Genomic DNA, 11,647 nt, shown 5'->3' with positions numbered 1-11,647 from the left:
TTCTTTGCTTTGGGCCCAGTCCAGTTGAGCTGACTTTCCGTGTGTTGAGTATTGTCCTTCCCTTCACCTAAAGTAGTTCTTATCTACTAAATACTCAGTAAATAACCCTCTCCCTCCCTCGTTCCCTCCCCTCCTCGTGACCACAAAAGTATGTGTTCTTCTCAGTTTATACTATTTCTCAAGATCTTATAATACTGATCTTATACAATATTTATCCTTTTGCCTCTGACTAATTTCACTCAGCATAATGCCTTCCAGGTTCCTCCATGTTATGAAATGTTTCACAAATTTGTCACTGTTCTTTATCGATGAGTACTATTTCATTCTGTGAATATACCACAATTTATTTAACCATTCATCTGTTGATGGACACCTTGGTTGCTTCCAGCTTTTTGCTATTGTAAACAGAGCTGCAATAAACATGGGTGTGCATATACCTGTTCGTGTCAAAGGCTGTTATTTTTCCAGGGCATATTCCGAGGAGTGGGATTTCTGGGTTGTATGGTAGTTCTTTTTCTAACTTTTTAAGAAGATGCCAGATAAATTTCCAAAGTGAATGTACCATTTTACATTCCCACCAGCAGTGTATAACAGTTCCAATCTCTCTGCACCCTCTCCAACATTTATTTTGTGTTTTTTGGATTAATGCCAGCCTTGTTGAAGTGAGATGGAATCTCATCGTAGTTTTAATTTGCATTTCTTTAATGGCTAATGATCAAGAGCATTTTCTCATGTATCTGTTAGCTGCCTGAATATCTTCTTTAGTGAAGTGTGTGTTCATATCCTTTGCCCACTTCTTGATTGGGTTGTTTGTCTTTTTGTGGTTGAGTTTTACCAGAATCACATAGACTTTAGAGATCAGGCACTGGTCGGAGATGTCATAGCTGAAAATTCTTTCCCAATCTGTAGGTGGTCTTTTTACTCTTTTGGTGAAGTCTTTAGATGAGCATAGGTGTTTGATTTTTAGGAGCTCCCAGTTATCTGGTTTCTCTTTGTCATTATGGTATTGTTTTGTATTCTGTTTATGCCTTGTATTAGGGCTCCTAACGTTGTCCCTATTTTTTCTTCCATGATCTTTATGGTTTTAGTCTTTATGTTTAGGTCTTTGATTCACTTGGAGTTAGTTTTTGTGCATGGTGTGAGGGATGGGTCCTGTTTCATTTGTTTGCAAATGGATATCCAGTTATGCCAGCACCATTTCTTAAAAAGACTATCTTTTTTGAAATTAACTGACACTGAGCCTTTATCAAATATCAGCTGCTCATATGTGAATGGATTTATATCTGGGTTCTCAATTCTGTTCCATTGGTCTATGTGCCTGTTGTTGTACCAGTACCAGGCTGTTTTGACTACTGTGGCTGTATAATAGGTTCTGAAATCAGGTAGAGTGAGGCCTCCCACTTTCTTCTTCTTCTTCAGTAATGCTTTACTTATCTGAGGCTTCTTTCCCTTCCATATGAAGTTGGTGATTTGTTTCTCCAACATATTAAAAAATGACATTGGAATTTGGATCGGAAGTGCATTGTATGTATAGATGGCTTTTGGTAGAATAGACATTTTTACTATGTTAAGTCTTCCTATCCATGAGCAAGGTATGTTTTTCCACATATGTAGGTCCTTTTCAGTTTCTTGCACTAGTACTTTGTAGTTTTCTCTGTATATGTCTTTTACACCTTTGTTAAGATTTATTCCTAAGTATTTTATCATCTTGGGGGCTACTGTGAATGGTATTGATTTGGTGATTTCCTCTTCGATGTTCTTTTTGTTGATGTAGAGGAATCCATGTGATTTTTGTATGTTTATCTTATAACCTGAGACTGCCAAACTCTTCTATTAGTCTCAATAGTTTTCTGGAGGATTCCTTAGGGTTTTCTGTGTATAAGATCATGTCATCTGCAAACAGATAATTTTGCTTCCTCCTTGCCAATCCGGATACCCTTTATTTCTTTGTCTAGCCTAATTGCTCTGGCTAGGACCTCTACCACAATGTTGAATAAGAACGGTGGTAAAGGGCATCCTTGTCTGGTTCCCATTCTCAATGGAAATGCTTTCAGGCTCTCTCCATTTAGAGTGATGTTGGCTGTTGGCTTTGTATAAAAATGCCCTTTATTATGTTGAGGTATTTTCCTTCAATTCCTATTTTGGTGAGAGTTTTTATCATAAATGGGTGTTGGACTTTGTCGAATGCCTTTTCTGCATCAATTGGTAAGATCATGTAGTTTTTGTCATTTTTTTTTATTTATATGGTGAATTACATTAATGGTTTTTCTAATATTAAACCAGCCTTGCATACAAAAAAAAAAAATTTTTTTTCTGGTATGCTACCTTGTATAAATCCCACTTGGTCGTGGTGGATTATTTTTTTGATATGTTTTTGAATTCTATTGGCTAGAATTTTGTTGAGGATTTTTGCATCTATGTTCATGAGGGACATAGGTCTGTAATTTTCTTTTTTTGTGATGTCTTTTCCTGGTTTTGGTATCAGGGATATGGTGGCTTCATAGGATGAGTTAGGTAGTATTCCATCATTTTCTATGCTTTGAAATACCTTTAGTAGTAGTGGTGTTAACTCTTCTCTGAAAGTTTGGTAGAACTCTGCAGTAAAGCTGTCCAGGCCAGGGCTTTTTTTTTGTTGGGAGTTTTTTGATTACCGTTTCAATCTCTTTTGTTGTTATGGATCTATTTAGTTGTTCTGATTGTGTTAGCTTAGGTAGGTAGTGTTTTTCCAGGAATTCATCCATTTCTTCTAGGTTTGCAAATTTGTTAGAGTACAATTTTTCATAATAATCTGATATGATTCTTTTAATTTCGGTTGGGTCTGTTGTGATGTGGCCCATCTCATTTCTTAGTTGGGTTATTTGTTTCCTTTCCTGTATTTCTTTTGTCAGTCTGGCCAATGGTTTATCAATTTTGTTAATTTTTTCAAAGAATCAGCTTTTGGCTTTGTTAATTCTTTCAATTGTTTTTCTGTTCTCTAATTCATTTAGTTCAGCTCTAATTTTTATTATTTGTTTTCTTCTGATGCCTGATGGATTCATTTGTTGCTCACTTTCTATTTGTTCAAGTTGTAGGGACAGTTCTCTGCTTTTGGCTCTTTCTTCTTTTTGTATGTGTGCATTTATTGATATAAATTGACCTCTGAGTACTGCTTTTGCTGTGTCCCAGAGCTTTTGATAGGAAGTGTTTTCATTCTCATTGCATTCTATGAATTTCTTTATTCCATCCTTAATGTCTTCTATAACCCAGTCTTTTTTGAGCAAGGTATTGTTCAGTTTCCAAGTATTTGTTTTCTTTTCCCGAATTTTTCTTTTATTGATTTCCACTTTTATGGCCTTGTGGTCTGAGAAGATGCTTTGAAATATTTCAATGTTTTGCATTCTGCAAAGGTTTGTTTTATGACCTAATATGTGGTCTATTCTAGAGAATGTTCCATGTGCACTAGAAAAAAAAGTGTACTTTGCAGCCGTTGGGTGGAGTGTTCTGTATAAGTCTATGAGGTCAAGTTGTTTGATTGCAGCAATTACGTCTTCCGTGTCTCTATTGAGCTTCTTACTGGAAGTCCTGTCCTTCTCCAAAAGTGGTGTGTTGAAGTCTCCTACTATAACTGTGGAGGTGTCTATCTCACTTTTCAGTTCTGTTAATGTTTGTTTTATGTATCTTGCAGCCCTGTCATTGGGTGCATAAATGTTTAATATGGTTGTGTCTTCCTGGTCAATTGTCCCCTTAATCATTATGTAATGTCCTTCTTTATCCTTTGTGGTGGATTTAACTTTAAAGTCTATTTTGTCAGAAATTAATATTGCTACTCCTGCTCTTTTTTGCTTGTCGCTTGCTTGGTATATTTTTTTCCATCGTTTGAGTTTTAGTTTGTTTGTGTCTCTAAGTCTACGGTGTGTCTCTTGTAGGCAGCATATAGATGGATCATATTTCTTTATCCAGTCTGAGACTTTCTGTCTCTTTATTGATGCATTTAGTCCATTTACATTCAGCGTAATTATAGATAAATAAGTGTTTAGTGTTGTCATTTTGATGCCTTTTTGTGTGTGTTGTTGACAATTTCATCTTTCCACTTACTTTTTTGTGCTGAGACGTTTTTCTTTGTAAATTGTGTGTTGCTCATTTTCATAGTATTTGACATTATGTTTGCTGAGTTGTTATGTTTTTCTTGGTTTTTATTTTGAGTTATGGAGTTGTTATACCTCTTTGTGGTTACCTTAATATTTGCCCCTATTTTCCTAAGTAATAACCTAACTTGTATTGTCCTATATCACCTTGTTTCCCTCTCCATATGGCAGTTCTATGCTACCTGTATTTAGTCCCTCTTTTTGATTATTGTGATCTTTTACATATTGACTTCAATGATTCCGTGTTTTGAGCGTTTCTTTTTGAAATTAATCTTAATTTGTTTTTGTGATTTCCATATTTCAGTCGATATCAGGATGTTCTGTTCTGTGACCTTGTGTTGTGCTGGTATCTGATATTATTCGTTTTCTGACCGATTTCCTTTAGTATTTCTTGTAGCTTTGGTTTGGTTTTTGCGCATTCTCTAAGCTTGTGTTTATCTGTAAATGTTTTAATTTCACCTTCATATTTGAGAGAGAGTTTTGCTGTATATATTATCCTTGGCTGGCAGTTTTTCTCCTTCAGTGCTCTATATATATCATCCCATTGCCCTCTTGACTGCGTGGTTTCTGCTGAGTAGTCTGAACTTATTCTTATTGATTCTCCTTTGTAGGAGACCTTTCCTTTCTCCCTGGCTGCTTTTAAAATTTTCTCTTTATCTTTGGTTTTGGCAAGTTTGATGATAATATGTCTTGGTGATTTTCTTTTTGGATCAGTCTTAAATGGGGTTCGATGAGCATCTTGGATATATATCCTTTCGTCTTTCATGATGTCAGGGAAGTTTTCTGCCAACCGATCTCCAACTATTTTCTCTGTATTTTCTGTCCTCCCTCCCTGTTCTGGGACTCCAATCACACGCAAGTTATTCTTCTTGATAGAGTTCCACATGATTTTTAGGGTTTCTTCATTTTTTAAAACTCTTTTATCTGATTTTTTTGCAGCTCTATTGGTGTCAATTCCCTGGTCCTCCAGATCCCCCACCCTGCATTCCAATTGCTCGATTCTGCTCCTCTGACTTCCTATTGAGTTGTCTAATTCTGTAATTTTACTGTTAATCTTTTGGATTTCTGAATGCTGCCTCTCTATGGATTCTTGCAGCTTATTAATTTTTCCTCTATGTTCTTGAATAGTCTTTTTGATTTCTTCAACTGCTTTATCAGTGTGTTCCTTGGTTTTTTCTGTAGATTGCCTTATTTCATTTCTGAGGTCATCCCTGATGGCTTGAAGCATTCTGTAAGTTAGTTTTTTATATTCTGTATCTGGCAATTCCAGGATTGTATCTTCATTTGGGAAAGATTTTGACTCTTTAGTTTGGGGAGTTGCAGAAGCAATCATGGTCTGCTTCTTTATATGGTTTGATATCGACTTCTGTCTCTGAGCCATCTCTAAGATATTGTAGTGATTTATTGTATATTTGCTCACTGAGTCTTATCTTGTTGTGTTTTCTTTCAATATACGTAGATGGGTTACTAGATTGCGCTTTCTTGATTGTTGTAGCCCTTGAATCACTTATGTCCTGTTACCAGCTGGTTTGGGCTGTTACCAGATATATAAGCCTAAGAGTCCATTCACTATTCTTGAGTAGAAACTGATTTGGGGTCATCAAGTGTGTGGTGCAGACTGTCACCTATCCACCTAGAGAAGTAGTGGTGATAGTTGTGTGCACCCGATTCTAGTAGCAGCATGGGGTCACACTCTGGGGGGGCAGGATGCTGACAGGCTTCCCCCAAGTGTCAGTGAGGTAGGTGTGTCTCTATTCCTAAAGCACTTTGGTGGGTGGGCTCTGCAGCTGTACCTTAGGCCCCCAATGCAAGTACCTCTACAGATGGGTAGGTGTCACCCTCCTTAGACCCCTGAGGCAGGAGGCTATGTGGTCTGGGGGGAGCTTCAGCCCTCAGTTCCCTGTTGTGGGTCAGTGAGGGCTCTGTTGAATAGGCAGAGATATCAGACCTGGGAAACTTGTCTTTCCAGTAATCTGCTTAAACAACTACAGTCAGATCCCTATCAGAATTGCCTTTGCATTATAATAGCCACCTTGTAGGGATGAAAGCCCAAGACTGTGGATCACATATGTTTGGCTGGTGCTGGTTCTGTGTTTTTAGTCCAATTAGGGAAGGATTTTGGGTCCCTGGGTTTTTTGTAGCTGCTTCTCTCAGGCCAGGAGAATGGGTTACGAAAAGACCAAAAAAACAAACAAACAAAAAAACCCGCAGCACCCTTCACTCTCTGGCTCAGGAAATTCCAATGTTAATGAAGCCTCCTGGGAAGGGGAGCGGAGGGTTCAGATAAATAGGAGAGAGTAGTACCCCAGAATATAGACAAAGTTACTTATCTTGCTTGGGATGACTGTTTTATCTGAGATTCCCGAGGGGCGTGTTGACTGTGTGCACTGGCTGGGTAGGGATTGCCTCCGAGGGTCAGGCCCGCGTCCTGTGCTTGTGCTGTCTCAGAAGCCGTGGTCAGTTCCTCTGCTCCCAGTCCAAAGCCCAGCGCCAAGGTTCCCCAGCTGGGATGCCACTCTCCAGGCTCCAAAACCAGTTGCTGCCTCCCGGTGACTTCTCTTCCTGTCAGCTGCATTGCTGTGCTGCCTGCATGCACTGGGTGGGCTTCCCCCAAGGTCACTTCTGGGGGCTAGGGCTGCATCCCATGTTTGCGCCGTCTCAGGATGCCGTGCTCAACTCCCCTGCGCTCAGTCCAAAGCCCGGCGCCAAGGTTTCCTGACTGGGACGCTGGCTCCAGCCTCCAAAAACTGTTGCTGCTTCCCCATGGTTGTTTGTTCTTAGTCTCTGTCACTCAGGTCAACTCTTTAGATCTGTGTTTGATGTTCAGGGTTTGTAGATTTTCATGTATGTGATTGATTCACTTGTTTTTCTGAGTCTTTGTTGCAAGAGGGATCCGAGGTAGCTTCTACCTAGTCAGCCATCTTGGCCCCACCTCCACTCCTCAGTTTTTTCATGGAGTATTATATAAATGTCATTTAGAACGCATTGGTTGATAATGTTTTCAGTTCGCCTATATCTTTGTTAATTTTCTTTCCAGTAGGTCTATCAATGCAGATAGCGGGGTGTTGAAATTGTCAAGTATAATTTTAGACATGTTTATTTATATATTCAGCTCTATCAGTTTTTGTTTCATGTAATTTGAGGCATGCATACGATATCTTCTTGGTGGATTGATTTTTTTAATCATCATGCAATAACCCATTGTTTTTAATAGTATTCTTTTGCTTTGAAGTCTATTTTGGCTGATATTAACATAGTCATTCCAATTTTTTTTTTATTAATGTTAGCATAATATGTCTTTTTTCTTTTCTTTAACTTTAAGCCTACCCATGCAATTGTGCTTTCAGTGAGTTTTTTGTAGGCAGCATGCTATTGGATCATTTTTTACACATTTCAGCAATTGCTGTATCTTAATTGGAAAATTTAGACCATTTATGTTTAAAGTGGTTATTGATATGTTAAGGCTTAATTCTGCCACTTTATTATTTTTTTTCTGTCCTTTCATCTTTTTGCCATTTCTCTGTTTATCTTTTCATGTTTTCCCAATTTTTAAGGATTCCATCCTATTTTATTTTTACAGTTTTTGACTGTATCATTTTGTATAGATTTTTAAATGGTTGCTATATCTATTATAATATACATTCTTAGCTTGTCACATCCTACTGATATAATTGTCTTATCATATTAAGTATTGAAACCTTACATTTATATTACTTTATGCTCCTCACTTTTTAAAATACAATTGTTTTGGAGTATATTCTTAGATGTGTTGAATATCGTGGCATACGTTGTTATAATTTTGATTCAACCATTAAATATTTAAGAAATTCATGAGAATAATATCCTATCATATTGAACTTTATGCCTATATATTCTCTTGTTCTTGTTTCCTTTTTTTTTTTTTGCAGTCTACTCTTTGCTTTTCAAATTGAGTAAATTATATTTATCTTCCTTCTAGTTCACTAATTCTAACTTCTGTCATCTCCACTCTACCTTTGTGCCTTTGCACCTAGTTTTTAAATTCAATTATTATATTTTTCATTTCTATAAATTCCATTTGGTTATATTTATATCTTTTATTTCTTTGTTGATGTTTTCTACTTTTCATATGTTTCAAGGGAGCTAGTAATTGCTTCTTGAATTAATTTTATGATGGCTGTGCTAAAATTTTTGTCAGATAGTTCCAACATCTGATTCCCTCAGTATTGGTGTCATTTGATTTCTTTGTCTCATGTAAGTTGACATTTTCCTGGCCTTGGTATGATGAGTGATTTTCACTTGTATCCTGTACATTTTGGATATTATGTTAGCAGACTCATGATTCTATTTAAATCTCCTATTTTATCAAACAGTCACCCTATTTAGGTGTAGTGCTGATTCTAGTGGCCATCCCTGGCTCTATTGACATCCTCTCTAAAGGAAAATCACCCCACCATCTACTAGCCTGGGGTAAGGGATATGTTTTCCAGTGTGGCTTTGCTGGCAATCATCATCTTGCTTTTGCCACCTGGTATGAGGCAAAGGCTGTTTCTGCTGGCAATGTGGCCATAGGCAGATTATAAATACCAGTACTAATGTGGATGGGGCAGAAGATGGGTTTCCCAACTCGGCCTCTGCTCACAATGTTACTATGAGCAGATGGGACCCAACTGACTGGTGTGAGGTAGGGATTGGGTTAGTACTCCAACTCTGCTGGCATTGAAACTGTAGTCCATTCAGGATCCCAAGGGTCCCCAGTGCCATGCTCTTCCCCTGTCCTTGTTCTTTGTCCAGAGAGAAAGAGGGGCTTTATCTTAGTTTATGTGTTTTTGTCTATGCCTGTTGACAGTTCCAGGTTAAAGACTGCAGGAATCTCCAAGGGAAATGATGGGGATAAAAAGAAAACCTAGAGAACTCCCTGTGGTATTTTTCTTCAAGCCCTGAGTTTCCTAGCCAGTCCACATCTCTTTTCTACCAGAGTCCTTTTTTAATCATTCATTAAATTGTTTCAAGGTTACTTATATTTACATGCAGGGGGCAGGGGCATAGAAAAGTGAGTTTATGTCAACCTGTCCTGAAACCTGAATAAGTTAAACTCTTAAAGAAATTGATGAACAATTTTCCAAACAGATTGTAATTTTTTACATCCCCAAGAGTGGTATATAAGTTAGAGGTCCTCTAAGTCTTCACCAACACTAGGATATTCAATCTTTTTTATTATAGACATTCTGATTCCATATAGTAAATCACATTGCTTATTTCATTTGTATTTCCTAGAGACTTGTGGCTCAGGGGTTAAGAGCTCAGGCTGCTAACTAAAAGGCCAGCAGTTTGAATCCACCACCTGCTCCTTGGAAACCCTATGAGACGGGGTTGATATGAGTCAGAATTCACTCAACAGCAACAGGTTAATGACTGATAATGTTCATCTCTTTTTAAGTGTTTATTTCCCATCCATGCATATATTCTTTAATTGTCCTTTGAAATCTCATTCTTACAATGTGTAGCTAATACTTTTGGTGCTTTTGAAATATGGTTACTTAATTGATTTTATTTTATTGTTGCAGAATTGAAAGTGAGGGTTCCACAAGATATTACATTCTATCAGGAACTGGGATTTGAATCCTACTTCCATGGCACCTTTCTTGACTACTCCACCCCAGTTGTTTTTTTCTCAACTCATTGCCAGATTATTGTTTTAGCCCTCAGAGCACCACAGTGTAATTCACCTTTTATAGGCATCTTCTTTCCTCCACAGAGGTATTAATTCCTTGCATGAAGATACCATTTCTTATATTTTTCTGAGTTCTCCCACAGTGCTTGTGTAGTCTTAATACACTGTAGGTCCTTCTTAAGTTCTGAAGAAGGAAGTGACTAGAACGATAAAAAAAGTGTGATCGCAGTGAGTGGAAAAGTGAACCAAATGGGCATTAGAGGTGCAACTCTTCATTCACCACTTCCCCACAAAAACAAAGTTTATAAAGTAGCAGGAAGCATTATTTATGGACAGGATAAGAATTCTGCAAATTTCTATTCCTCAGAGATTTCCAGAAAAACTTCACATGTTAATTGTTATCCAAAGTCCTGTAAGTAATCAGAGAAAATTATGAAGTAGAATGACAAAGTTCTCCAATCTTTCTGATAAAGAGAGAGGAATCCTCCAAGGTTGGATAAACAGAATTGCCAAACCTCAGTTACTGAGGAACCTCAACCTATGATCGTAAACAGACACTTGATCTAAATTAATAGGGAAAAAGGCTCTAAACCGTTGTAATTTAGTGGGTAGTGGTATCTGATCACAGCATATATAGCCTAGTTTCACAACTCACCTCACGAAACTCTCAAACCTAGAAAACTGAAACTTGTACAAACTCCTTGCCCTCTTCTTAATTGGGAATGTTAGTCTTAGAAGGTACTGGGACCTTAAGAGGGTAAAAACTAGCAGTGGCAAAGATAAGAATAACCTAGGCCAGTGCTTTCCATATTAAGTGAATCTTTGTCCCTTTTGAGTTGAGAACAAAACATGCTTCCAAAAATGTTAAGAAGACTGTTTTCTGGAATAATACAAGTGACAGTGAATTGCCTTTGGAGCTCAAATAAAATACACACGGCAGGAAACTCTTTTAGATGGTTTGACTGACTTCTCCCCATAATGTATTGTCACTATAAAAAAAAAGATCTTTGGGATAAAATGATGTGTTTTCTTTGACTTCTCACTTCTCTTTGACTTTGGAAATAGTGTATATTACTTTTGTCAGTGAATACATATCTCTAATTATGTTTGTCACAAGGAATTTAAAAGACAACTTCAGAAGTGGTGAGTTGTGTGTTGTTGAGTCAATTCTGACTCATAGTGATCCAATAGAACAGAGTAGAACTGCCCCATACGGTTTCCTAAGTTGTAATCTTTACGGGAACAGATCACAGGTCCTTTTCTCCCGGGAAGAGACCTGTGGTTTAAGCTGCCAATCTTTCATTTAGCTGCTAAGCACTTAGCCACTGGGCCACCAAGACTCCTTGAAGTGATGGAAGTGAAGTGGAAAATAGCACCCCCATACAGACATGTGCAGACTTTTAGACTATGCCAGAAGGAGGGGTTGAGTTCTGACACTCACACTCTAGTGTTGAAAATTCACCCAGTAAGTATTTAACACAAAACTAAGCAAGAACTGATTAAGTAAGGACTCATTTGGGAATTTTATTGCTGGTTCTTTGCATTTCCCAAATTTTTCTGAGCTTTAGAGGTGGTTTTTGAAACAACTCCCTGGGCTGTGATGGAGGAGATGGTTCACACTGGGTGTGAACTGCAAGTGGTATGCTAAAAGGAGCTTGAGTTTCACACCAAGGGCATCAGGTCTTAGTTCTTGTTGTGCAATTTTTTTCCTTCTGGTGTACTTAATTTCTTAGTTCTTGAATGCATACAATTCCTTACTATGAAGTCAAGAGAAATTAAAGACTCCTTTGTATAAAAAGTCCTACTCATGGAATAAATTCACAATGTTCTGGAGCTAAAATGAATGGACATGTTTGCAGTTCTGGTGTTT

Source organism: Elephas maximus, chromosome 3 (assembly GCF_024166365.1).
Source record: "Elephas maximus indicus isolate mEleMax1 chromosome 3, mEleMax1 primary haplotype, whole genome shotgun sequence".
Lineage (NCBI taxonomy): Eukaryota > Metazoa > Chordata > Mammalia > Proboscidea > Elephantidae > Elephas > Elephas maximus.
Note: the sequence above shows the minus strand (reverse complement) of the source record.